We start from the raw sequence: 22359 nt of genomic DNA, 5'->3' as shown, positions 1-22359 counted from the left end.
TGTGCCTGGAATTCACCCAGCATAAACTGAGAAGATGCTTCTCCTGTTCTTCTTGTTCCCTTCATGTGATCATGCACAAAGCAGCCTCTACCATTTCCCAGGTGGACTCAGTAAAAGCTTGCTATGTGATTCATTCCTCCTCCCAGTGACAATAATCAAGTGGAAGTGACTATAAATGTGCAAAGGAATAAATGTGCTAGGAATACCACATTGATCAGCCACTACCTAGATTCTACAGAAGGAATCAATACCAAATATGTTTTTCTTCAGAATCACAGGTGTAATCACTGAACTCTGTAGACATAATGATAGCTGTTTGATCTCTGTCTGGGATGTGGGAGCTTAAAATGAAGGTCATGTTCAAATCTGATTGGAATTCAGGGAAAGCTGTTTGGCTTATTACCATGACTATAGTGCTGGATTCTATTTACATTGGTAAACAGTTTAAAATACTTGACATGTTATTCAATTAAATCTGTGATTGCACTCTGACAGACCAAAGTTCATTGATTTTTCCAACCACATTAAACTAAGTACATGGCACAGTGTTTCATTTAGCCTGTCTGCTTAACCCTTTCACCTTAATTCAATTACGCAGAATAAAATTAATGTGTAAAATATTAAATAACTCTAAATTTCTAAATTAGAAAGCATTGCAAGAATATATTCATCTCCATGGCTTCTGACATATATTATTACTGTGTGATTTACAATCTGCTATGGATCATGTTGTTATCCAGATGGCAAAAATCAGTCAGAACATTTTTTCTCTTTACTCATTCAGTAAATTGATAGATTCATGGAAGGTAAGACTGAAAAGGACATGAGATTATCTTCTCTGACCCCATCTAGATGCCTGGTCATAAATTTTCCCTTTACTTCAGGGTAAAGACCAGTCTGACAAAAGCACAATTTGTGTTTTTTTCTAAAGCAAGTCATGTTCAGAGACAGGCCAGCTTGATTTAAAGATGTCAAGGAATGAAGACTTAGCCCCTTCTTTAGTCATTTATTCCAGTACTCAATCACTTTCATGCTTAGAATCATGTGCCTTATTTTAAATTTGAATTTGTCTAGATTTATCTTTCAGCCATTAGTTCTTGGTGTGCTTTTCTTCACTACATTAAGTAGTCCCTCACTAGCCACTGTTTTTTGTCTGTGAAAGTTTTTGAACACTGTAATCAAGCTACAAGGCAACCTTCTTTTTGACACCCTAAGTATTATCTCTTTAAACTATTTGATTTAAGGCATTTTCTATAGCCTCCAACTTGGTTTTGTGTCTCTCTCATGCATTCTCTCCATTTTTTTCCCATCCTTTAGGAAACAAGTCTGCTGGAACTGGACATAGAAACTTAGCATTCATTTAAAATCTCAACAGTGCCAACTTTTGTACTCACTGTTTCATTGGTTTTGGATCAACTTCTTGCCATAGGATTGTATAGGAGGTCCATGTTGAATTATTTTTAATAGTAGACAAGTACTCTTGAAATTTATTGCTTTCAGGATTTAGTCATTGGTTCCATACTTAATGTTGGTAAATATTTGTCTTTCTGTTTGGCCGATTAACTTCAATTTTTTTTACTATGTCTAGATTAGTAAATTATGGATCCTTTTGTGTGCCTGTACTGCTTCCATTAGTATTGACTATCTGCTAATCTTGGTGACATATGCAAATTTTACCAGCAATGATGACGTTTTCTTCCAGATTATTGGTAAAAATGCTGAACATGTCAAGTTCTAGTATTAATCTTTATGGGATTCAAAGAGAAATAACATTATTCAGTCATGATTCCCTGTCTGTACCTTCTTTTTGGAGACTGAAATAATCTAGTGGATTTCTACTGTATTTGACATGTATTTATTGTATTATATGCTCTTTTTGTTTTGATCAGAAAGTCATGAGGCACTGGGTATAATAGTTGTCAACAAGTATTTCCTCAGTTTTCTACAAAAACAAGCTTTAATGTTTTTCAGATGAGGATAAGAATCCAAACTAAAGACACTGTACAAAAGACCCTCTAAAATTGTGTTTTAAAATATGTTTAGGGGGAAGCAGAACAATTGAAAAGTATTCAAAGTAAATAGGCTTTCAAATTTATCTTAGTGTTTTCAATTTGTTGCTCTGCAGGGAATGATTTGCATTAGTTAAGAATGATTGTTGTGTAAGATTCTTTATTTTTAAGCATCAAGGGAAAATTCATATTTTTTTCTTTTCCTGCAAGATGTGATCCATAGTTTTAGTTGCAAAGGTGTCTATTGTTTGTATTATCTGTTGTGTTGCGTTTCTTCCATCTGGTAGTTGAAGAAAGATCCCTGCAACAAGTTCATTAACTGGTGATGAATAAAACTGGTTTGAGATGTGGAAGTTTGCTTGCAAAGTTGCCTTCACAGTTTTATAGTGGGATATGTAAATTTTCAGTTTCTTACAGAACCGGTTCTCTGAGCGGATTTCTAGGCTGCAGCACAGGCACGTTAACTGTCAGCATCAGCATGAGGTATCTAAACCCTAAGATAAGATCAATCTGAGGATTCATCAGAAATATTAATTGAACTGTGGCTGTATAAGCCCCTTCAGACAAACAACACAGAGCCTTCAGCTCCGAGGATCTGGCTCACTGCTAATACAGAACATTTTGCAGGATTCCAAAGGTTTCCTTAACTCTCCCCTGCACTGGAAGTCTTGGGGGAAAAAAGGCAGTGTTTCTGTCAAAATGTCCTGGTGCTATCCTTTCTATCAGTCTGATTCCTTTATGCATAAGCAAAAAACATTGAAGTTCAATATCAAGTCAAAAACAGTTCAGGTGTCCTTGTCAGGCTACCTGAAGCACAAAGACTTTGCTGACTGTTGTGTTTCTAAAAGTCTGCTCTCCATCAACTTTTTCCCTAATTTGCAAGGCCTTGCAAAGTGAAAAGTGATCTCAAATCAACCTTGCAGGTACCACAGAGTGAGAATTTGAACATGGGCAGATCCTAGGAAGCAGCTGGCAACAGTGGCTTACTGAAGTGGTGTGAACAGGAGGGAAGGAGACAAAAGTGTAGCTTTTCCCTTGTAGGTTGCGATGGTGACCCACAGACCTGTTCTGCTCTGTGCTTGACAGCGTTCTCGTGGGTAACCTGAGACTTGCATTTTCAAATGAGAGCAGTGGAAAACTTGGGAGATAAGTCACAAAGATGAAATGACATTGAGCAAGTATTTCCAAGAGGATCATTTGTCATTTGAATAGCAACTATGGGACCACTCGGTCAACCTTGGTGCAGCTCCAGTTGTCCAAGGCTGATCATAGGAATTACTGGTGTCCTGCAATCATAGTTGCTTTGTACAGCAGTCTCTTGAATGGTATTTAGCGTGAAGCTAACCAAAGAAAAAAGCCTAAAATTATACAAAACCATAAAACTATCTTTTAGAAATCCAAACTAGGCCAGTCTTTGCCACTTTTTTTCTTGCTGACCCCATAAACTGTCATTCTTTGTGAATAGCCAGATGTTGTGGTTTAACCACATTCAGCTCCTACTCACCACACAGCCACTCACTCTCTCCGATAGCAGGACAGAGGAGAGAATCAAAAGAGCAAAAGTGACAGTTTAAGGACAGTTTAATAGGTAAAGCAAAAGCCACGTGCACAAGGAAAACAAAAGAATTAATTCTTTCCTTATCACAGGCAGACACGTGTTCAGCCATCCCCAGGGAAGCAGGGCTCCCTCAGATGTAATAGTGACAAACGCCATCACTCCAGATGGCCCCTCCTTCTTCCCCCAGCTTTACATCCTGAGCATGACCCCATATGGGATTGGATATCCCCTGGATTAGTTGGGGTCAGCTGTCCCCTCCCAACTCTCTGTGCACCTCTAACCACCTCACTGGTGGGATGAGGTGAGGAACAGAAAAGGCCTTGATTTTTGGAGCAGTGCTCGGCAACAGTGAAAACATCCCCATATTACTGTAGTGGGTTGACCCCAGCTGGATTCCAGACACCCACCAAAGCCTGTCTCTTGCTCCCCTCTGCAGCTGGACAGGGGAGAGAAAATACAACAAGGGGTTTGTGAGTTAAGGACCAGGAGAGATTGCTCATCAAATACCATCACAGGCAAGAGACTCAACTTGGGGATATTAAATGAATTTATTACTAAACAAATCAGCAGGATAATGAGAAGTAAAATAAATCTTAAAAACACTTTCCCCCAGCCCTCTCTCCTTCCCAGCTCTGCCTCCTCCCCCAGCAGCGCAGGGAGATGGGAATGGGGGTTATGGTCGCAGGTTATTTCTGCCACTGTTCAGGGAGAGGAGTCCTTCCCCTGCTCCAGTGTGGGGTCCCTCCCAGAGGAGAGAGTTCTCTGTGAACTTCTCCAGCATGAGTCCATCCCATAGGCAACAATCCTCCCCAAACTGCTGCAGTGTGGGTCACTCTACCACGGGATGCAGTTCCTCAGGAACAGGCTGCTCCAGTGTGGGTCCCCCATGGGGTCACAAGTCCCTCCAGCAAACCTGCTCCAGCGTGGGCTCCTCTCTCCACAGGTCTGCAGGTCCCTGCCAGGAGCCTGCTCCAGCCTAGGCCTCCCATGGGGTCACAGCCTCCTCTCAGGCATCCACCTGCTCAGTCAGGGTGGGTCTTCTCCATGAGCTGCAGGTGGATGTGGATCTCTGCATCCCTGAGGATCCTCCATGGGCTGCAGGGACACAGCTGCCTCACCATGGGCTGCAGAGGAATTCCAGCTTTGGTGCCTGGAGGACCTCCTCCCCTCCTTCTGCACTGACCTTGGTGTCTGCAGAGCTGTCCCTCTCACATATTTTCACTCTGCTCTTCTCTGGTTGTAATTGCAGATGTGCTACAGATGTAACTTTTTTTTTGCCTTCTTAACTATGTTATCACAGAGGTGTTACTGTCATTCGTGATTGGCTCTGCCTTCGCTGGCAGTGGGTCCATCTTGGAGCTGTGTGGCATTGGCTCTGCTGGACATGGAGGAAGCTTCTGGCATCTTCTCACAGAAGCCCCTGCTGTAGCCCCTGCACTACTGAAACCTGGCCACACAAACCCAATACAATTATCAACCCTGTTTTCAGCACAAATCCAAAACAGCCCTACAGGAGCTACTGGCAATTAACCCTTCCCCAGTCAAAACCAGCACTCCAGGATATGCATGCCACCTGAAAACCCTGGCCAGTCAAAGCATTCTACTGACAGTTGTTGTTCTTCTTTGGGTTCAAATCTGAGTCCATGGACCTGAATATTACCTCAGTGCATGGAATGGTGTGCTGGCAGTGCATTACGCCCTACAGCATTATTCATCCCCCTTCACAATCCAGCAGCCTGTGCTTTTGAACAAGAGTCATTACAACTGGGCATGCTGTGCTCTGGGATGCCCTAAGGCAGCAGAAATGCCTGCAATCCAGCTCAGTTCAACAGTATTGTGCACTAGGATATTAACTGTAAAACTGGCAATATTGCTTTGGTGCAGAGGCTTCCTCCAGGCACCCACAAGACAGATGGCTTTATCAGTACACAGCCATTCACCTCTGCATTGCAATTGTGAAGAAGTACAAGCAAATTTCCAACTATCTTTGCTAAGCAATTTTACAGCTGTCTATCTGAAATTAAAGCACCCTCTCTTGGTTGTGCTTTGCATTTTTATAGTGACTAGCAATCTTCTTTCTACAGTGCTGCATTCAGCCTTCCACTGGGTTTCTGATGCTCACAAAAATATGTGACACTAAGTTAATGAAGATGAGTGCTTCAGGCTGTAGGGATCCAAGTAAAGGAGAAATCTGTGTAATCTGTATAATTGGACACTTCTATAGACAGTGTAAAAAACAAATCATCTCTAGCAGGGAAAGGCTTTTGTGTACAAGTTCTTAGGAGTGTATTGATCTGCACCTTGTGGAAGGTCTTTGTAGAGCCTATACAAAGGGCAGCTTCTCACCCACAGCCCATCAGTCCCATTCCTCCTGAACTGAATCGCACAGGTCTTTGGATAGGTATGATCCAAGGACTGAAGCAGTGGGTTTCTCGGTAACTGAGTGTCTGTCCCACTCAAATGAGTGGGAATCCGTTAACAGATCTCTTAAGTTGGAGTGATTTTCCATCAGACTCAAAACTGGTCAGAAGTAAATTTTAAGATGAAGCAATCAGGGCATGTGCACCCCTTGGCAATTGTAGTACCTGTGCTCCAGTTTTCAAATGAAGTCCAACTTCCTGTATGTGAGAGGTAAGAGTGAAACATCCTTAAAGAGTAGTACCACCTCTCCATCAGGGAAAAGCAGAGGGAGAGCTGAGATTTCTATAAGCTGTGAAGTGGGAGGAGTATACAGTCAGCTCTGAAAGCAACTTCCAGGTGGGAGAGTGCCACTGCAGTTCTTAGCTCATGGAGAAGCTCTGCACTGAAAGCAGTCTCTGCATTCAAACTGGAGAAGTCAATGTCTGATAATCAGTAAAGATCTTGTTGACAATGTTGTGATGCAGGAAAGAGGTAGAAAAACTCAAAGGATTTTTTTTTTTCACCTTTGTATATTAGTGCAGTGAATCCACATTCATTTCCTGCCTTGAAGAAGGTATATGGGAAGATGGAAGAAGCCCTCCATCTAACTGAGTTAGAAGAGAAAATCCCAACAGCTTGTGTTTTGACCCCTTTGTTTATCTGGGAAGGCTATGAAAGTCTTGGTAAAAACCCAGGACTCCATACAGAGGAAGGAAGGAAGCAGGGAAGAAGAGTAGAAAGACACATATAATTTGAAGAGGCCTGTTTGCAGATTCTCATAAAGAAACTTTTCTTAGTTTTCTTTGGTTTTTGCCCTTTCCTGCAACTTTTCTAAGTCTACTTCATCCTTTCAAAGATGAGAGAACAAAAACTGCCCATGTTATTAAAAATCCTGGTTCACCGCACATTTTTTGAAGTGTGCTCTGGCTTGTTTTCTAGGGCTTTTCAAATAATTTGGTTGCTTTTTGGACCCCTTAATGGGTATGGAGCTGACATCTTCATGGTGTGTTTTTTAATTCATTAACAGACCTTACCAGTTTACGTAAGTATGTCCATCATTTTCACGATATCCTACATGGAATTTCATCTGCCATTTTATCTCAAGTTGTCCATGATCACAGTGCTTTTCTGCAGCTTTGCACAGTCAGCTTTTGATTTTAATCCCTGCGATAACTGTAATGGAATCAGCAGTCTCTGTTCTCCCATTATTCATCACCTTTTCCAGGTCATTTAAGACTTTGCTGAGCAGCACAGATCCTGGCAAAAAGTCCCAAAGGATTGTGTTGGTGATTTCCTTCCAGTGGGAAAACTGTATTCCTACTTTTTTCTCCATATTTTTTAATTGCTTATTCATTCAAATGAATTCAATCTTAGCCCATGAGACTTCCTTTTTAAGGGCTTTCTTTTTCTCCATTTAATTGTAAAAATGCACCTTAATACACCTTGTCTGCTTATTTGCCGATTCCTCCAAAAAAAAATGCCAGTAGGCTTGTGAAGTGTGTCTTCCTTTTACAGATGCTTAATGGAGTGCTTCCCAATATATTTTTCCACGTGTCTGCTCATTCTGTTCCTTGCAGTAGCTTCTACTGATTTGCTGAACAAGGACATCATGTTCACTCATCTGTAGTTCCTCAGATCACCCCTGGAATCCTTTGTAAAAATTAGTAATTTCCCCACCTTCCCATCCCCTGATACAGACGATTCCCAGGGAAAGGTTACACACTGGTGCTGGCAGTGGTGTTATTTCATCCTTCGGTTGGTTTAGAGCTCTTAGGTGAATTCCATCTGGTCCTAGTGAGCTGTTAGTGTTGTGCCCTGGGAAATGTGATCTCTGAAGAGAGAACTCCATGCTAAGTCCAGTGGATCATACTTAAGTGCAAATGCTCACTGCTCTGACCCCCATTTTGTTTTCCACTCCTAGGTAATTTGAATTCTGTTCTAGTAATTCCTGCTTGGCCTCACAGTCAGACATCTACAACATCAGAATCAAGACCACCTAATGAAAAAATAAATGTTATAGAAATGGTGCTCTTTGGATTAGTGTATTTGTCATGCTTTATTTCATATTTATTGCATAGATTTTTTTACCCCCTTCTTAAGTTCATGGAAGAATCTTGCAGTGTTCAGCTAGAGAGTTCACAACATAAGACATGTACCTTTACTAGGATTATGCCTAAAAATAGACTACCAATCGTGTTAATACTCACAGCTATGCTGGTACAATGCCATGCCAGAAGTAATAGATGTCTGTTTAAGGGATTAGAACATTTATATAGGAAGACAGACAGTAAGGAATGGGAACCATGTGCAATCAGCACTATGAAGAAAATTGCAAGGAACTGAAACAAGGGAACATACCAGAAAGCATGGAAGAACAAAAATTCAGCTAGCAAGGTTCCCACTAAAGCTATGTAATTTAATTAAAAGCTTTGAGGGATTTTCTGTCATACTTGGAAAGCTCAAGTAATTTGTATCTTCTTATATTTCAGTTTGAAGTCTTACAAGGGAATTTACAGACCTTTTGTGGTCTTGGTGGACTAATTCACTAGCCTGTTGCATTGGAGGCACACAGCATTCTGCAAATTACATTGAGGATGAATCAAAGCATTTAGAGTTTCTAAATCAGAAACCATTTTTGGATGATACATTGCCACTAAATGTAAGAAAATTTCCTAGGAGACCACTGTGGAAGACTTTAGAACCCCTGGATGTTTAGACACATTTTCTAATTCTGGAATGGTAAATGTCAGTAAAATTGTACATTTTAATAATAGCTCTATGTGCCAGTTTGAGACAAATTTGGTGGAAAATATCCTCTGGTAGAAGGCAGGTTACAACCATCCCTCCCCCCCACCAGGTTTGGGGGAAAAAAAAAATTTCCTTGGAGGAAAGTGAATAGGAAGAGAAACCTGGGAAGATTTCAGAGTCCTTCTATAGGTGTGTCTCTTCCCTCTTCAGAGCTGGAGTTTGTTGTGGGGGGCCCCCCCTTCCGGGCAGGTGTAAGGTCTCCCGGTGAGGTTCTGATGTTCTGGTGTTCTAAACAGTTCCAGAAGAGAAGAAGAAGAAGCCAAAGTCCCAGGGGAACAAAGGAGTTTAACTCTCCATCTCTCTCCCGAGAAAAGGAGCCGAAAGCTGCCTGAAAAGCAGCAAAGGGTGCTTCCTCTGCTCTTGCTACCACAGAAGCACGCAGAGTGAGATAGCAGTGACCTTGGAGCACAAAATGGCTTTGAAAAGTTCATCTGGCTCTTTTTTTATTTTTCCTCTCGCACCCAGTTTTAAAGACACAAAAAGGCACAAAATTCATGTCTGGGCATAGAGTGGCAATAGGGGATACACATAATAAAGTCACCTCAAGACACTCTACATTCATTTTAACTGTGATCACATGTAGAACAAGTTCCAGCCCCTCCAAAAAGAAGATTGTACAGGGTTGTTTAGAAGGTGGAACAGGTGCTTTTGTAGAATTCATGACTCACAATTTATAAAGCCATATGGAATATAGTAACTTAGACATTTTGACTGTCTGAAAATTTTGTTTGAAAGGAACAGAGAGGGACCAATGAAATGACTGGCTGAAGTGGTGTACTTCTGTTGCATATCAGTGCTTTAGAATCAATCAGAACCAAAATTGTGGTCATGCTTTGAATGTATGTGTCGTCTTACAATCCTTTTCTATTCCAGAGTCCTGGTACCCTAGATATCCCCACTGCAGCTATAATTTCACACTGTGGCTGTGCTATGAAACATGTCCTAAGTTACAGAAAAGCACAGCATGCTGTATGTTAGGGTGGTTCACACACATAAAATATGGTAGTTCTTTGCAAGCCATCCAGTCATGCACAGGCATTGTAGGAGATCTCACAGCCTCCTACCCTCATCTGCCATACCCAAATTCTTGCGCTTCTGGAATTACATGTCAGAAGGCTGCTTCATAAGCTCTCTCACTTGTGTGACCCTTGGAGACTTGGTGTGTGTGTAATGGGGCTGCAATGTGGGAGATACACGAGGAGAAAGAACCCTGTCAAGTAGTTGGTTGCATATGCATCTGCTCATGGGCACAGTTTTACTCATGAGAAAATTTCCCAGCAGCAATACAGCACTTTTGGGAATGATCTGTCTAGCTTTTTACAAACAAATTCAAAGTCCAAAGGCTCTGAGCTGTGTGTGTATGTGCAGTGGGCAGGTTACAATGGTTACACAGGTCAGTATCTATGTGCTGTGTATCAAGACGCAGAAGATACCTGGGGTGCTGTGATGAAACCTTGCATGATTTGGAACCTCCTGCAGATGGAATGAGGGATGCCCATGAGGACATGGAGTATGACAGTCCAGCTCTTAGTCTCGTCAGCCATAGAAGCAGCAAAGGACACAACATGAAGAGTTCTCAGCACAGATTGTAATAAAATTTCTCATACTAGCTCTCACAGTGAAAAACACCCACTGAGGATGGCCAGCCAGGAGCACACGTTCAGCCTGGCATGGGAGCCACTGTCTGGTGGGTGTCTTGATGTAGACTTTGGGGAGTAGAGCAGAATGAGAGAACATGCCTTGCTCCTTAGCAAGCTTGCCCCTCTTTGGTCCTAAACAGATGGGAAATTGCAGACTGTTCACAGGAAAGAGCCTAATGCCTTGTTTCTGTGCAAAATAGCTGCCATTGTGTGTCAGTCCTTTAGAGCAACAAATAATCTACTGTCATGGATTAATAACAGCTAAATGGTACACAGTCAGAGGAATGCATGTGCTCTTAAGTAATGATGTGTCTTGTAACTTACGTATCCAGATACATCTACAGGAGTGCCGTAGGCTTCCCACGTCAGATCGGCAGTGCCTTGGTAGCTGAAAAATGGCTTCATGTAAAGGATGATCCCCACCTTCTTCTCAAGCTGTCAGGACTGCATTGCATGTCCTTCAGTGCTCTACCTTGCTTACAGAGTGCATGCCCTGAATACTGGGACATGGCAGGACAGGGCATTGCAGTTGTGAGCAAAAGGAAACTGTTAACAACTGTTTCCAGGGTTGACTGGGACTCTGGACCTCTGCTGGAAGTCTGTCCACTGCCTGCCAGATATGAGCCTTACCAGCATAATGGCTATAGATAAGTCTCTCCAGCAGTATGCACCCAGATGACTCTCAGGTCAGTGGCCAAGTGTTCAGCTTCTCTCACAGCGTGTTTTGCTGGTTGACCTCTAAACCCACCACAGAAGCAGCAAGGCAATAAATAAAGTTGTTGCTCCAAAAAGACGGTTGTAATTCTGCTGTGCATTTTAAACTGGACCAACTCTCCAGGACTGTGTATTAAGTGAGATAACAGGGAGGTGCCTGTGATTCAATGTCTTGCACAGCAGAGGCAGGCAAGCTTCTCCCTGCCCATACCTGCTAGAACACTTTTCTGTTGCAGTCTGGCCTACAGATTCTGCAAAATTGTACAATGCATTAAGATGGACCCAAACATTAGAGTAGCCAGTAGTTGGCTTGACTTTTGAAAAGGTGCTAGCTTCCATTAAGGTCTTCAGACCTTCAAGATCCCATATCTCTCTGTTAATGCCTACTGTTTCTATTCCTGGGTTTGGATTGGGTTGTTTTGAGTTTGGTTTTTTTTTTCATTTTGGTTTTCAGTTGTGAAAGGAATAAATACATCTATACTAGTACACATCTGAGCTAGAGAAAAGATGACAGCAAGTTTGCTTATCCAGCTGATGGCTCGTGGATCAGTAGCTGTGAGTTCTGTAGGGCAGTGACTGTGCTGGGACACTGGAGATCGTCTCCCCAAAGATGCTGTAGTTGTGTATCAGGTCAGATAGTAACTGTTTATGCAAAGCCTTAAATTCAGTCCTTCTCATGTGTTGGCTTTTCTATGGCCACTTAATGTCACTAGTGTTGCTTTCCCTCTATGAAGACCTCTACTGAGTGAGGGGAGATGAAGCATGGCTATTGACCACATCCAGATGCTGGGGAGTGAGGCAAAAATCAGTGTTCAAGGAAATCCTCACTACTTATCAGTATCTGAGAGCAAGGGTTTCATGATGCTCCTTTTGTGAGGTTAAACACAGCTTCTTGTAATATATGCTTTTAATTTTCTTTGGTCATCTTAAAAGCCATTCTTCATGACAACTTCATTTTGAATTGTCCCATTGTATTCATTGGAGTGCAGTTTGTACCAACTCACTGTACTATTGTCACTTCTTGCCCTGATCGTAACATAAACATTTGAAATAGGTAAATTAGAAGGGGAATTTAGAGCAACTAGTTCTAAGGCAGGCATCTGTGTGAGCCTTATCTGGAGTTAGGTGAGAGAGATCCAGCCCTACTTGACAGAACTGGGTTCCAAGTAAGCTCTGGAGAAGTAACTTTGTGCTTTGCCAGTGACAGTAATGCTTACCAACCTTTGCTTAGGAAATACTTCTGGATTTCTTCCCCCCTGTAGTTTCTAACACATACAAATTGCACTATTTTTTTGACAAAATTTGCTTTCATGAAAGAATTTCTCCTTTCTCCATAGCCATAATGAACTTGATTTTTTACTATTATTTTGCTATTACATTTTTGTCAGTTTCTATTCTTTTGTCACTCAATGGTGTCAAATTACTGTGGGCAGGCAGACTGCAAACACAGGAGTAACTGCTTGGCAGTGGAGCTGTGGGAAGTGCAGGAGTCAAGGAACTCAGCAGGAGATAAATGAATAGTTTAAGCTACTTCAGTGGTAACTCCATAAGCCTCAGCAACACAAATCTCTTGATGCTGTGTATCTGTAACCTTAGATGACTTTGAGGACTGAACTCTGCAGTCTGTGCCTTAGCTCATCTACACAGCATTGCAGTTTTCTTTTATTGATGGCATTTCCTACTTCTGTCATCACCATATTCCAGTACATCTCCTTAATTTTGTGCTTTGCAAAGATACTACTGTGTAATGCAACAATACCACTAGCATAGTTCCTGTTCCTTGCCTCCCTTGTCATCTTAAAATTCATTTACCACCTTCACATTTCTTTTTACATTGTGTTTTGCTGCGATGCCTACAAAAATTTGGAAACAGTCTAACTGAGCTTACAGAGAGAACATTGCCTTGCATGCCAACCTATACGTTCTCTTTGTTTCCCTGTGCTCCCTCAACTGGTGGCAACCATCTGCCTCCCCACAGACTGTAGGTTCTTCGGGGCAGGACTGTCTCTTCCTTTTATAAGCTGACAGTGCCCAGTGCTGTTACCCCAGCAGAGCTGGTAGTTTAGTTACCGTTGTTGAAGCAAAATTACTTTTAGCTTAGCTCTAATTTTTGAGTAATGCACTTAATGACTTGAAAGGACATGCTCTCAGATCTAATAACTGTTAAAGTCAAAAAGCCCAGGATTAGTCATACAGTTATGTGTTGAGGAAGATTTGGTGGGTTTTTTTCTTTATATGGTTTATTTTATTGATTTGCCTGCAGTGACAGCACTTCATGTTTACTCCTATCCTGCACAAAGGGGCATACTGGAAGCTGTGGGTATGTTCAGAATTCTGTCCCATATTCCTTCAGCCTGGACTCTTTAAGGATGATGAATTTTGGAAAGTAGTTCTTTAGTTAAATATCTGGATTGTTTTCAAATCATGACTTCCAAATGTCATATTGTTCACCAGGTATAGAATGAAAATGGTATATGCCTAATGGGAAATCCTCTTTTGAAATTCTGTCCCTGTATCAGCGTAGAGAGCCTTGAGTAAATCAAGCTTAATGGCCCTCAAAGCCAGCAGAGAGTCTTGCTTTAAACCAGTTTATTGTTCAGAAATGTGACTGCACCTAGGCAGTGTCCTGCAGTGTTCTGCCTGCAATCTGTACCTGTCACGTAGGAGCAATGACTGTGAGACATCAGCCCCAACCCCCTGAGCATGTGGTGGGGCACAAGAAACTGATGCCCATCAACATGCACATGTGCCACCTGCCTGAGGTGCCTTGGGGCTGCCAAGAGTCTCCTGTCTGCAGGTGTGCAGCTGCCTTCCCCTGGCAGTGAGGTCTGCTCACCCCAGCCACCCATGGGGGACAGCATTGTCCCCTCCTTGGTGTCACATTCTTGCTCTCACGTTGTCAGTCTCATGACCTTGTCCCAGCAAAGCCAGTAATGTGACTGTGGTGGGTTCCCTTAGGAATCAAGTGCAGCAGTAGGAGAACCACGTGCCTTGCCCCCACTCTTCCCACCGTTTTTGGGGCCCAGGCCATACCCGTGTGCGGGGTGTGGCAGTCGGTGCACGCGGCAGCCCCAGCCAGCACACACAGCTCAGCAATATCAGCGTCACCAGCAGGAACCACCACCAGCCATTCGAGCAGCTCCCAGCGAGGCTGGTGTCCTTTCTGCAGGGGTGACCTGGCTGCACTGGAGGGGAGGCCTGAGGGGGCTGCTCACCTGGGCACCTCCATGACCTCTTCCTGTGGTTTAACTCATGCACCTGAGCTTGCCTCACTCCTCCCTTCCTCTGCTGCAGGATGGCTAAATTTTTTTTCAGAAATAGATGTAAAAAAAAAAAAAAAGCAATGAGGGGAAAACAAAGCAGAAGTAGATGTAGGCAATGAGCTCCTGTGTGCGAGGGAGTTAGGGCCTGCTAGCATCTAGAGTCTCAAGTGCCATAGGCCATTGCAATTCCAGATTCCACAAGGGTCTCCAATGGCAAGAACTGATGAGCAGAAGAAAGCAGTATGGGATCCTCTCCTGAAGAGAAATTTCTGGTGCTAAAGCTGGGATAGAGGGAAGTGTTGATGTAGTGGCCCTTTTGTCGGGATAAAAATAAATATGCTAGGATGTATGTGGGAAAATGAGATGGAAAAATGGGATGGTAAATAAGAATCATTGTATGGAACACAGGAAATAAGAAAAACTGGGAAGTTGAGCCGGATTTTAAGGTAAAACATTTTTAGGGATCTGAAAGAGGATTCTTATGATGGGGGAATCATATAATCATTAAAGCTGGGAAAGACCTCTAAGATCATAAAGTCCAGCTGTCAAGAGAAGCAGCTGCCTGTGAAAGAGAACCTAACGAAGTCTAGGGCACATAGAGAAAGTGACAAGTCCATGAATGATTACTGTCTAAATATTTGAGGCATTTGTCTGAAGGTGGTCAACAGCACAGGCTTAAAAATCTGCCAAAAGAGCAGGGGCCAGAGCCCCGTGCGCTGTGCTTTCCCTGCGCTGAGCTGATGTGGGTGATGCTGCCATGAGAGTCCCTGCTCCACACTCTGGAGAGGCAGGGACATGATCACTGGCAGCACAGAAAGCTTTTTGGGGAGTGCCAGTCAAGAAGGGCCTTTTAAGAGTGTGAAAAGAATTTATTTCTGTTGGTTGATTCCTGCTCCTTTTGGAGAAGCAGCCCTTGCTGGTCCCAAAGGCACTGGATTACAGCAAAGGAACTTGTAACTTCATTATTGATTTCTCTTCCTAATGGAAATAGAGCACAAGGTGGTGAATATTGACAGCTGAGTTCAAAGTATCCCTTGTCTTTAATATTGGGGAGGATGTCAGCATATCACTTGCGTTCTTAGCTGCTTGATGCCTCCATCAAGCAGTGAAGGCATTAGTTGATGAATGAGGTGAGCAGTCTGCACAGCACGTGGGATCCCTGTGTTTGTGGCAAGAGAGACCTTTGTGGCTTGCTGTCCAGTCCCTAGCCCAGGAGGGGTACATTCATCTCTGCGTCCTGGCAGTCAGGACTCAATTCTCAGAGGCCTGGACTTCAAAAGGAATGGAGGCAACCCCTTGTTTGATCAAAGTTCTCCTGAAACAGCCTGGGACAGTTATTCTTTCAGAGTCCTTGGGCATGTAATTCAGGTTTTGGTAGCACCTGCAATTACAGAAAATATTCTACAATTCAGCTGTGTTGTGCATGGCCAAGAGATCCTTTTTAAAGACAGCTGTGTCAGCCAAAGCCTATTCTTTCCTTCCCCTTTTATTTTCCACACAAAGAAACATGTTTGGAATGCTCTCCCTTTCTGAATACCATGTCACTGGAATCTCACTGCCCTTCTCCAAATGGAAAGAGTTACACACAGAATGGCAGAAATTTTGCAGATCCTAAAACTCTGATACTTCAGTAAGGAGGTTTTTCTTTGAATGTATGCAAGGCTGGAAATTTAAAGGAAAATCTCAGTGCTCTGTGTATTTACAGAAAAAGGCAGACTCTGCAGCATTATCCTTGCCCTGCTCTGGGCAGCAAGCACAGGGCCTCTCCTGATTGTCTGGGAAAGCCGGCATGGGGCATACAGTAAGAAACAAGAAAAAAGCCTCTGACTTTTCATACTATAGGTTTTTATCCCAAATGCATTTAGGCAGGTACTGATAGGCTTACTGTTAACTTCAGTCAGCTCCCAATTTTATGTTTATTGCTTCCTGTTAATACAGTATTTCCTATAGCTAAGGGACACGGCACGAAAGGTTTAGTGTGGGGTCACTGTGAAAATTGCATAATATAAAAAAAAAAAACCAAGAGATTGGCAGGTTCCCAGTCTCTCGCTTTTAGTGCTCAGAGAAGCTGTGGAAATATTCAAAGCCAGGTAGGATGGGGCTTGGAGCAACCTGGTCTAGTGGAAGGTGTCCCTGCCTGTGGTAGGAACTAGATAACCTTCAAAGGTCCTTTCCAACCTGAACTACCTGTGATGATTCGATGGTGATGATTTAGATTGATGCTATGGGCTCACTGTATAGATAACTCAAGTTATCTTTTTTTTTAATGAGACATGGCTGTGTTGGTGCCAGTGGGGTTGGTGTGCTAAAATATGGTGCAGTGAAAGGAAAATGAAAACTGCCCACTGTGTGCTATGTAAGCCAGAGCCTCAAAATAAAACAGAAGCATTCCTTTGTGGAACATTAATTAGTCATCTGCTGAAAGGCAGATGAATTATGAGAATCCTTGACAAGTGGTACTATTGTGGAATACCTGTGAAATACCTGTGGAATTCCTGGAATTGAGTATTTCTCCAAGTAGAATCATGTTTCTGCTCTTTTACAGCAGGAATATTTCTCAGAGGTCTTTAAGCTGCAATAGCAGAGACTATAGAGATGCAAGTCAACACTGATTTCTGGAACACTTGTCATGAAAACTGGCGTGGGCCCAATGTGCACATTGGTGCTATCCTGACATACAACACCTGAAGATTCTTACCCTGCATGTTTAGAAGTAGCACTGCAACTGGAGTCAAATTCTGCCTTGCTACCTATGTGCAACGTTGCAGATATTGAAAATGGAAAAAAAGAGCTCTCTTAGCATGGTCTGTCAATGGACACAAGTGAAAGTTAGAGAAATTAGTTTTGTAGATTATATTTTACCATTTCTCACAAAGTGTGCTATATGACTGCAGGAATAGAACTGAATTCAAGCTCCCTACAGTGAAAAGAGATCACAGTTAACAGAAAGTAGTAATAACAGTAAGTATCAGGTTAGGTGTTTTTAGTTTTAAAGAACTAGCAGTAGAAAAATGCAAAAGACTGTGCATAATGCTGAGTAAAAGGGAATGCTATAAGAAAAGAAAGCACTTACTTTTAAATGTGCCTCCAAATAGCCCTATTATATTAGCACATCCTTTCAACTTGGGTCATGGTTGCATTAAGCTTCCTACCCAGTCAGGTCATCCTGTGGGTATAAATATATGCTTTAAGTTATATAAACACCATCCAATCCTATTTGCATTGTCACTCTGTGACACAAAATGCTATTATGACCTCCTTTTCCTATGTCCAGTACTATCTATAAAGCAGGCTTAGGTCCTTTTCTTATTAAGGAGGTCAGCTCTCTTAATGAGCTTTAAGCATTCCCAGAGAGATTTCCAATATTGCAAGACATACCTGGCCCCAGGCGGGACGGTCCCAGCCCTGCCAACACCGAAGTGGTGCAGACAGATCCCATGTGACAGGTTATGCAACGGAGCGGGGCTTTATGTACCCTGGGACCTCGAGCATGGAAAGGGCTCGAGGGAAAAGAGCATCATCAGGTGAGCAAGAAATGCGTGCATACTGTATTTCTTGGGATGCTTTTGGCACTGTAGCAAACTGCATTAGGCTTCATCTTGTGTTTCATTAAGAGGTCAACTTGTAAAACATCCCTGGGGTTTAGTAATATTTTGTGTGTTTTAGAATTGTAGGGGCTGAAATTCTACGAAGACTCAGAAATCATGGTTATTCCTCTCCGGAGAATGACACCTGGGTATATAAGGTTGCTGCAGGTATGATTTTTTTTTTTTTTTTCTGCTTTTAATTAATCTTAAAAATACCTGTATTTCTCTTGATCAGGTTGATTTTATTTCAAATTATTGCATGGAATACCCAAGGGAACACTGGTTTCTTGTGGGTTAACTCACATAACAAATAATTAATCCTCTGCTGAAAAGCAAATGAATTGTGACATTTCTTGATAATTGGTATCATGCTGGAATTCCAAATGCAGAATATTTGGAAGGAGTTAATTCTTCTGCAGTGCTTAAACAGAAACTGCTTCTCCATAATTTTTCTCTTGCAATGGCTTTGTGTGTTTGGCGCAGTGGGAAAATGCTAATGAAAAGAAGGATACAACTCAGCTGACCCATCAGTAAAACATTTCAGCCAGCTTCTGTGGCCATGATAAGGAAACCTCAATCAGTATTGACCTCTGGAACATTGGAAAATCAGACTATCAATCATTATATGAAGAAAACAAATAAAAGCATGTATAGAAAACGTTTTAAATCATCCGAATAATTGAGACTAAAGCAGCTATAAATATATATACATATATATACACCAAAGTAAAACATCTTCCTTATTGTATTCCATGTTTTGATATTTACAGAGTATCCATCCTTTCTCTGGAAAATGTCACAGCTCTTAGCACTGTGATCTGCATCCAGAATCATAGACTGAAGTAGCTGAGAGGGGATAGTTGAGCAGTTGAGAGGCTGAACTAAAGATGCTGGGTTTCAGTCCTAGCCATGAATTTCTTTCACACTTCCCTGCATATCTTTTGATATCACCTTACATAGTAATTCTGTTTGGGATTTCTTTTGTCTTTATTTATTTTGCGGCTGAAGTAGCCACAGCCAGACACATTTATCAAGGTCAGAGCACTCAGCTCTAATTCTTTAAGCTCAATAAAAAACCTAGAATCTGGAAGTGAAAAAGAGGCTCCTTGGAATCTGTTGCTCCTGTCAGTGATGCCATGCTTTTCATCCATGGATTGCAAGGGAAAGCATTAAAAAAAAAAAAAAAATCATTATTTGAGGCCTAGTAATTATTTAACTTAAAGAAACCAAATGCAGCAACTAGAAAGACATGTGCTATGTTTTAACTCAAAGTGCCAATATGTATAGGAATTTTTGTTTTGCTCTCTAGGGACTCCATGCAACCGTGTCTCTGCCTCCTGGTCAGTGTATCATATGGACAAGGGAAGCAACAGTAACTTAATTTCTTTTCTGATTGTTATTCAGATAGTAAATAAGTAATTCTTATCTTTACTTTGCTTGGCATTTCCTGCTTCTTCATTGGAGTTGACAAAGTGACTGTGTTAAAACTTGTCTGCTTGGTCTAGTACTACCTGTGGACATCATAAAGGATGTTAGTGATCCCTTCTAGCCTTGCTCTCCTGAATTAATATCCAACATTTAAGGGAGCATCCTGTGTTAGTAGGTAATCTGTGGGAAGGAAGAGATCTTTGTTCTTTACAGAATAAGAAAGTTCTTTCTCCTTTATGCCTAAGCCTCCACTCTTGATTCAGCTCTTCCTCTCAGGTAGCCAGAGGGAACCCCATTAAAGTCATCAAAATCAACGAGTTGCATTTGAAAGGAAAGTCTTATCAGAAATGTGTTCTATCTTTTACAAACTGATAAAAAGGGGGGCCTTCCAAAACGTGCAATAGATTGTGTGAAATGCTCTTCAGAGCAGAGTCATACCCTGTTAAATGGCACGGAGAAGAAAAAGATACTTTGTAGGTTCCAAAGACCTTTTGTGTTGCACTGAGCTGAATCAGCTTGTAACTTCCCCTCTTTCTCCCTTAGACTCAAGCTGCAGCAAAGATCGTTACCAACCCGTCAGATGCAGCGCTGCAGCGGGCAGCATTGCTCCTGGGAATGTTTGGGATCAGCATATCCAGCTACAGCACACACCAGCTAACTCAAACAAAGAGATTCCCCTTGACCACTTAAGCTGTGTTAGGATGTGACCCAAGAAGTCCAGGCTTATGTCAATATACTGCTGATGAGTGGCTTTTCTGCTTCAGTTACCAGTGAGGAGGCAATGAGACACTGCAGCCGTGATTTCTACATGCAAAGTTAAATAGATGGAAGAATTGCAGACTTCAAGAAAGAAAAAAATAACTGCTCTCAGAACCATCGGATTTCCAAATGAGACAAACTTTCTGTAAATATTATGGACTTCTTCTGTTATCCAGTGTATACACAGAGATCTAAAGGTATAAAATACAGTTACATTGAGAGTAGCTGTAAACAGACCAATGTGGGTGCTGGGCTCTGGGAGTGTCACTGTGTTTCAGCTTTTGCAAATTACTCCAATGCAAAGACTGGTTTTGCAAAGAGGAAGTTAGAAGCAATATATTCCTCGTGACAAGGGGTAGAACAAATGAAATTAATCTCCCATAGACTATTTGCAGTGTACGTTTGGGTATTACAGAATCTGGGCACTCTAGCTTTTTCTATTGAATCTTAAACATTTCTTGATGCCTTTTGAGTAGCAATGTTTGTGTATTGTAACACAAGCTTGTAGCCTTCTGTCACAGCAGAGATGGCCACAGGCTACACCAGCCATATGAGAAGGGCCTGTGACATCAGACCAGATAACTTCATAGCTGTGCAGAAACTCTCTGTTCTAGAAAGTATCAGTAAAAATATTGGGTTGGGTTCTATTGCAGAGTTCAATATGTGGCTGTATTCTTCTGCAAAGTCAACTCATTCCATAATATACATTCTGATTAAAATAGAAATAGAGTTTGACCTTTTCCCCCTACTTCTCCCTTGTTTTCTTCTCATTTGGTGCAATAGCTTATTCAGGAATGTTCTCTTACTATTGGTTTGCATTTTTCCAACTGTTTCTTATCTTTTATGTAAACATGGCTTTGTAGGCTCTTCTGTCCATATGTTAGCATTTAAAATCCTTTGTTCTTGTTACTAAATACAAATATTATTTTGGGGTATTTTTCAGTGTTTAAAATTATTTTGTCTGTCAACAGTGTTTATATTCAACCACTAAGGGGCATCCTACACAGCTGAATATTTTGAACCCTTCAGCTTGCTCATTCCAACATGACAAACCACAAATTGAATCAGGCTGAAATTTTTATTTTTTTATTTTTGAATTGTTCTTGTCCCTGTTTGCCTTTTTCTCATCCTCTCTAAGAAATGTCTCTCCTCACCCCACAACTCTTGTTAAATTGAAGATGATGAGAAAATCAGTATTTACAAGGTAATGTTTTTTCAGTGTGCCAGGTCATATATTACCTCCATCTTATATGAATTTTTGTTTATATTTTTAAAAAAATAGTAATATAATGAAATATTCCATCTTTTGCATTCAACTACAAGGAATGAAACAAAATACTTGAACTCATTGACAAAAGTAAGAATGACACCTCTGGAAAGCATTCAGTCACAGACACTGATGTTATATAGTGTGATCCTCACCACCACCCTCAGTATGCCATAAATACGACCTTCTAATCTATTATAGGATTTTTGGCTCCTGCATTTTTGTTAACTGATTTCCTGCTCCCATCCAACATGAATGTAAGACCATTAACATGTGCAATAACACCATTTTAACAAGATATACTAGAATAAAATAATTTACTTGGCCACTGAAATGTTCCCATTGGAAATGACACTCACGAGGAATGTGTACTTTTCCCATGAGAATTGTTTTGAATATTTTTGAAATTTATTTAGTATTAATTATTTAGTACCAGTGAAAATGACAGGAGGACAACACAGGCAATAGGCACACTGCGTGTGGGGAGACTTTATAAAGGTAGGGGCCATAGGAGCCTCAGGAACATACAGTGAAGCACCAGGGAGCTGTAATTGAAATTATTTTAAAAACATACACGTTTCAACTTGCTGCTGATGAATTGGGCCTGGGCAGAAAATTACCTTTAGGTGAAAAGTTGGTACTGCACCCAGCAGAAGATGTAGGCATTGGTACCTAACCTATCTGTTCTGTAGAAACCTGCACCCAAAATGCCAGTTTTCTGAAGTGCATCTGCCACTGCATGCCAGGCACAACAGCCAGCCATGTGCCTTTCCCTTTCACTGCTGTGGCTCCTTGGAAGATCTTCTTTCAGGTTTCCCCTCAGCCAGGCGAGGCTGGGGTGTGTTGAGCACCGAGACATCAAAACCTTGTAGAGGTGGCGACAACATGCCCATCTTCTCATCCTTCCTGTGTCTGGAAGCCCAGTG

General features: G+C 41.7%; 1 protein-coding gene and 1 long non-coding RNA gene across 6 annotated transcripts in view; both read left to right on the top strand.

The window, feature by feature from the left end:
• ERICH1 (glutamate rich 1) overlaps positions 1-17325 on the top strand; it is a 95050-nt gene extending 77725 nt beyond the window's left edge. For 2 of the 5 annotated variants that reach the window (XR_007202084.1, XR_007202088.1), the window contains one exon: positions 10255-17325. The gene's annotated coding sequence lies outside the window, so the exon portion shown is untranslated. Of the gene's footprint in view, positions 1-1317; positions 4495-7888; positions 7996-10254 lie in introns of those variants that run through there. The other 3 variants (XR_007202085.1, XR_007202087.1, XR_007202086.1) reach the window with 3 other exon arrangements.
• A 731-nt stretch (positions 17326-18056) lies between these two features.
• LOC125322567 lies at positions 18057-21101 on the top strand. The gene is made up of 2 exons (XR_007202089.1): positions 18057-18147; positions 19951-21101. It is a non-coding gene; the product is annotated as an uncharacterized LOC125322567 (long non-coding RNA).
• The last annotated feature ends 1258 nt before the right edge of the window (positions 21102-22359 follow it).

The sequence above is a fragment of the Corvus hawaiiensis genome, chromosome 3 (assembly GCF_020740725.1).
Source record: "Corvus hawaiiensis isolate bCorHaw1 chromosome 3, bCorHaw1.pri.cur, whole genome shotgun sequence".
Classification (NCBI taxonomy): domain Eukaryota; kingdom Metazoa; phylum Chordata; class Aves; order Passeriformes; family Corvidae; genus Corvus; species Corvus hawaiiensis.
Note: the sequence above shows the minus strand (reverse complement) of the source record. Positions and strands in the feature narration are given on the sequence as shown.